We start from the raw sequence: 6356 nt of genomic DNA on the forward strand, positions 1-6356 counted from the left end.
TTCTCCAGGTTTTACTTCAGACACGCCGCCGAAACTTTCGTATCCAAGATGACGCGTAGGAAATCCTGTAACCGAGTTGCACCACCAAAACTCTTGCGTTGATTCTACCCAAGCGTGTGAGTAATGTTTTGTTTTCGTTTTGATAAGCGCAGCTGCACGTCCCAATCCTTCCTTCCAATACTCCCTCTTCTTCCTAAACTACTCCTCGGAATCACACAGTGAGAGCTACTCCTCGGAATTTTCCTTCGCCAGCCGGAACAATTGTTCCCGGGGGGGACGACTTTGATGAGTGAAATGGGTCCGGAAGCTTTGCGGGCCTCGAGAAATGACCCTTGACGAATTCCAGGGGTACCTTCTGCCAGGCCCGTCGCGAGGGCGGGGCAACCAGGGCATTTTGCCCTGGGCGCAGCAAGTTGGGGGCACACCGTGTTCGCCGACGAAATTTTTTTTTAAATATCCTTGTATGTTTTACTTTCATAATCGATAAAATATCTTTATTACGAAAAAATGTTTTCAATTATATTTTCAACTCTCCCGATTGCAACTATATCAATGTTATGGGGTGGGGGGGGGGGGCCGCACGATCCCAGTTCGCCCCGGGCGCCAGATCAGCTATAGCGACGGGCCTGCCTTCTGCCCTTGCTGCTCCGCAGTCCCGACGCCAATGGGTTCATACAAGAATATTACAGTAATGGAGTCGGCTTGGGTTTACATGATCAATGACGATGTTTGATACATTTTCATGCTATGTGCTGCTGCGCCTTTGGTTTCGTCTAAACAGTACCTAGACGTGTTGGTGAAGCAAGATCTGATGCTTTCCCGGTGAATATAGTAAAAAAGGCTATTCGGGCTTCTAGCCGGGTTCCCTCTCTCTCCATTCTGCCGACGTTTCGGAAACCGAGTCGTTTTCCATCATCAGCCCTGATGATGGAATGCGACTCGGGTACCGAAACGCCAGCAGAATATGGAGCGAACCCGGCTATAAGCTCGAATAGCCTTTTTAGATGAGTACGTGTTACGCTCATAATTGCATCAGATGTTAACCCGAGGGTTGGTTTCTGATGGGTGGGAGTAGAGTTCACCCCAGACTCGGCCACAAGCGTGTGAATTTTACACATTCCGGGTAAGAGGGCCAGTTTCTTTCTTTGGGCCACGGCCTCACTTCGAGGACTTCGAATCGTGGTGCCCGAAGGTTTCCCCTAAGACCACCCGATCAGCAGCAAAGTGCCCCACCGTTATTCCATGAAGACGATCATTGCACAACCCACTGCGCCACCACGCTCCCCTTCATTTTACGTAAAAGTGAATTATTTCTAGAAATATATCATGCATAAAAACTAGTCCCGCCGTGCTCAAACCAAGGGCGTACCCAGGATCAAAACTAGAGGGGGGCAAGCCGTGGTCGTTCAATTAGCTACTCGGAAAAGGTTATGGTAACCAAAATTTCAAGAAAATAATAACATCGCCTAGTTAATTTTAAAAATCATTTGCTTGAAAAAAATATTTTTATTTCAATTACATGTTTTATAATGATAACATTTTCTTAGATTTAAAGAAAAATTTGTTCAAAACTTTCGCTTTAAAGCAAGTGTACTTTTGCCTCTAGGGGGCGGGGCAGCTGCCCCCCACTGGGTTACGCCCATATATATGTGTCTAACGAGAGTAATAACGCGCCAAAGAAGTGTGCCCCCCGAGTGCCGAAGTTCGAAGGAGAAATTATGACTCAGGCGCACATGTGACGCGTAATCTCTCTTCTCAGTGAATCGCGTCTTCAAGATAAAAAGCGCGTCCTTGTCATTCGGAATGGGAGCGCACAGAAAAAAATTTCTCCAGGAAATTCACAAAAAAACTTGGCAAGCACAGCCGGCGAAGAAAATTACAGCACCGAGTCCCATCCTTGGAAAGGGTCCACGCTCATGCTATCCCAATATTATTTAGCGATCATAGCAATAATAGTCGAGTAAACTTATTGTGTCACTACTATCACCGGATTCGTTTGAAGTTTCGAGTGATTTCTCACGAACACAATTTTTCATAAAAAGACATTGAATTTCCTTTATGGTAATAGAAAAATAAACGAAAGAAATAAATATAACAGAACTTAAAATGTCAGGTTTATAAGAAGTGTTTATATGTTCGTGGAGTATTTTTAATACCATTTGTTCGATGAGAAAAAAATTGACTGTAAAAGTAATTTTTAGAAGTTACAGAAGTGGCTAGAATCGTTGTTGGAAGAGTGGCTCCCTTTACTCGAGCCTATTGGCAGAGAAAATATATTTCGGCGGGATCCCCGCACTTGCTGGTGTATCATGTGGGGAAGCACTTCAAGAGTATAATTCCTTGGGGGACTTAAATGTAGCGTGATCTTATCGTGACCATTCCCCGATGTTATTTCGGCGTTGCCAGTCTTATTAACACGGCTTGGTGGCGAAACTTATTATTTCAAATCGCCGTCAAACGGTCGCTTTCTACGCCAAATCCCTTTGAGCTTATAACAGCTGCTGCTCGGGATCCTAAATTTCGTCAAAATTTTTCCATTGCCTTCCTATCGATTTTACTCGAGATTACCCTTCAGTAAATCATAATGCAGCGGTGGTTTTAGAGGAACCTCAATCAGCAGAGTATTGAGAGCATATGAGATAGTGGAGCTTCTTAAATGCCATTTTTTATCGATAAAAAATATTATAAAGCAATTTTTAGAAGTTGCCGAAGTGGCTATAACTAGGGTGACTACGTCCTGATTATCTCGACATGTCCTCCTTTTTAGATTTTCGTCCGGTGTCCGGGGGGATTTTTTATTAGAGAATCGGAAAATGCCCTCATGATTATATGCATAGTAAATCTGTTAATAGCCATTCAGAACTTCTAAAAATTTCTGAATATTGCTTCAGCATATCAGGACACAATACGAATACAGAAAGGGTATTTTCTCTAATTTCATATGAGTGGACTGCTCAGTGGAACAAATAAATATTGCCTTTTTAAAAAGTTTAAAAAGAGTTCTGTTAAAAATACAAGAATTGCTTGAAAAAGTAGATCCACAGATAAATATACAAAGTCATAGTGCTAATTAATTTTTATCTTTTCTTAATAATAAAATTGTCGTTATTTTTCGAGAGTCCTACTTTTTCTCCCCTATTCTCCTTTTTCATATGGTGCTGTCCTCTTTTTCACCTTTTAGCATCTGGTCACTAGCTAACACTCTTAAATGCCGAAGAGGCTCCATTCACGGCGACAGTGAATTTTTCGCTACTGTCATTTTCAAGTTTTATATAAATATACAAAACCATGGCCATAGTTGGGAAAATTTTTCGGGTGTGAAGGGTATTTTCGTGAAGGGGAATGCATTTCGGAGAGCGTTACGTGGAACGGGCGGAATGAAGGGATTTGGAGAAGGAATGGTTACATCCCCCAGTATTTCAGAAAAAAATGTCTAGATGGCAATTGTTTAGTTTGTTCTTCAATGCAAGTTTTTTTTTATTATGCCAGCTCAACAACAATGTTTAAAGATAATTGGAGTCTTTCTTAAAGTTAATTTTATAAGCATACTAATTTTCGCTAAGAAGTGTTGTATTCGAATAAGGCGCCGCGGATAGTGGTGAACACCCCCTAAAAATGTCCTTTATTCGATCCTTTCTGAGAGGAGGAATGCAATTCTTATAGGTAAATTTGGAGGGGGTCCACCTAAGCCTATATCTCCAAAACGTATCGGGGGGTCTGAACCCCTTACCCCTCTCGCAGCTACGGCCTTTTTACGGAATGTATCGAGATAATCCGCAAACCTTTTAAGGGCGGTCACGCGACCGACGGTAACGTTGAGAGGGTTGAGAGTAAGAACCCTTGCCCTTGCGATTTTTATTTCGCCGGGCAGCAATGCCATAGCCGCCAGGATGAACACCGGAAGGTAGGCAACCCGTAGTCTCCGTGCAGACCCTCTCAACCCGATCACGGGCGGATTCAACATCAAATTTTGGGGATGGGGGTTGTGACCTGGGTTCGGGGAGCATGGAATATCACCCGGGAGAGAGGGGCGTTTTTACAGCATTCACAGCAGAGCTGCAAATACACTTCTGCTCTAGCAGCTTATTTGCAGCTGAAATGGTGAAACCGCGGCCGTGCAGTATATCATTAGATTAAAGCCGTAATGCCCCACCAAAAGAAATGTCGACACTGCTTCATTGAGATGCGGGGTCTCAGCTTGCGTAGATCGCCTACATTTGGATTTTTATGGACTAACGATCATTTTCCTCGATATTTTCCGGCCTCCTGGATACCCTGAGGATGAAATCTTATCTCAGTAAACTGACCTTCATTTCCTTGCACTGGAAATAGCTGTGAAATAGTCTGCGGAGGAAGAGAAAGGCAGGTGTGCACCACATTTTCACGCTTGTATGGACCCCTTAACTCTTGAATTTTCCCCGCTGTTACTCATGAGTGCATTCAATGGAACGTTCCTCGATTGAAGTTATAACGATTATAGAAAGTCTCTCGAAGGCAAACGGGGGCCATAATACCGTGATGATGAAATATCTACTTTTTTAGCTACCCTCTTGACAATTTGAAAGTGACTCTAGGACTTCAGCGGCCGATACTTTGATGAACTCCATAGAAAAGTAATGAAACTTCGTAAATTCCAGTCGATATTGACTTATTAATCCAGATAAAATATAAATTTGAAGATAACTAAACTTTCCTCATTTATAATGTATGGCGTTTCAATTTTTTTAGCGAAGGTTGAAGGTAAGCATGTGCCCTTGTCCACTTTCTTGATCAAACCCACGAGCTATAGGAATCTTTCTTTTTGTCCACGTTCAGCTTTTTTGTCCCAACATTTCACATGCTTCTTTACTATGCTGTAAATTTTATATCGTCGGCTATCGATAAGCGATTAAATTGAGGAGAGTAATTCTACAATTACTAATATAATCTTCTCTTCAAGTATGACAAAATTTCACGCAACATTTTACTAAAAACTCCACTCTTTTCATCGAATCTGCATCTGTCATGCCCATTATATCCAGCAATTTTGTTGCAAACGAACAATCAAATGGCGAAAAATGTGCCTGTAAAAGTCATTAAGGCTAAAATGTAATATAATCAGCATATGAGGGACTTTATTAATGGGATAAAAAAATGAAGAAAGCCTGGACAGAAATCTGTATAGAACTCGTAGGTTAAAACCTGGAGATATCATTTCTAGCGGTGTGCTGATGCATGCAAACGTAGAGTCACGATTGTATACCACAGTGCAGAACAGAGATAACTGATACTCAAATAGGTAGGTAAATCTTACAGGATTGAGAAACATACGCTTGGAAGCGGTCGAGGCTGGCGCGATGGAACTTCCTCATACACAAATGGAGTTTTATATAAACTAACAATTAAAAAAAATTCATTATCAACAAAAGTGAACTACCGCCACTGATCCATAATGACCTCAAGAACAAGAAGACATTTCTACCGCGCCGTACCAAAGTTATGTACGGAAATGCATTGTTTTATATCAGTTTTTTACCTCATTACAACTAAACTAATTATCAACGGGGTATGTATGTATTTATTTTACTTTTCGGATTAAAGCCTTCTATCCAATACCCATGATTCCATACCCACTACCCTTCTCGGTTTATTTTTAACTTTCTATAGAAACCTCCTCAACCCACAAAATTTCACCAATCCGTCATTGGTAACATAGATTTAAATTTATTCCAAATCAGCAGCTAAATTTTAATTGCTTGACAATAAATTTTGCAAAGCAATGGCGCTTGTGTTACAGTGCATGTATTTTACTCAGCGGAAAGATGATTTTATATATATTCCTATTGAAGAAGAATGTAACTAAATGTGAGATTTCAGTATCATTAATAAATATGAGATGCTCGACGGAGGAAATAAAACATCTATTTAAGGGAAGAAGAAAGATTTTACCACCTGCAGGGAAGCACCTATTGGGGCTATATTACATTAACTGCGCTGTTGGGAAAATGGGGTAAGGACTTCGTTAAAGATTTGCAAATTGCCCTAAAAAATATTCATTAAACCACGTTAAGGAAATGTGCTATCACTACAGGCGTTTTGCTCCGATTATGGACCATTTCTACACTCATCATAAGTCAGCATCATCAGTAAGCCTTTTCATAGCGACGTATTTCTTCTCTTTTAAATCCTTTATAACCTGTCCTATGTAACTCATTCGGGGCCAGTGGCGCAGCGAGGGGGGAGGGGGGGTTTGGGGGATAAAGTTTAATCCATTTTACTCAATTGGATTGATATTACTAATAGAATAGTATAAAGATGAATAAAATATCCCTCAGAAAGCCGTAAAACTCACCATTTTGAACAATTTATCTTTAAAG

The sequence above is a fragment of the Ischnura elegans genome, chromosome 7, assembly GCF_921293095.1.
Source record: "Ischnura elegans chromosome 7, ioIscEleg1.1, whole genome shotgun sequence".
NCBI lineage: Eukaryota > Metazoa > Arthropoda > Insecta > Odonata > Coenagrionidae > Ischnura > Ischnura elegans.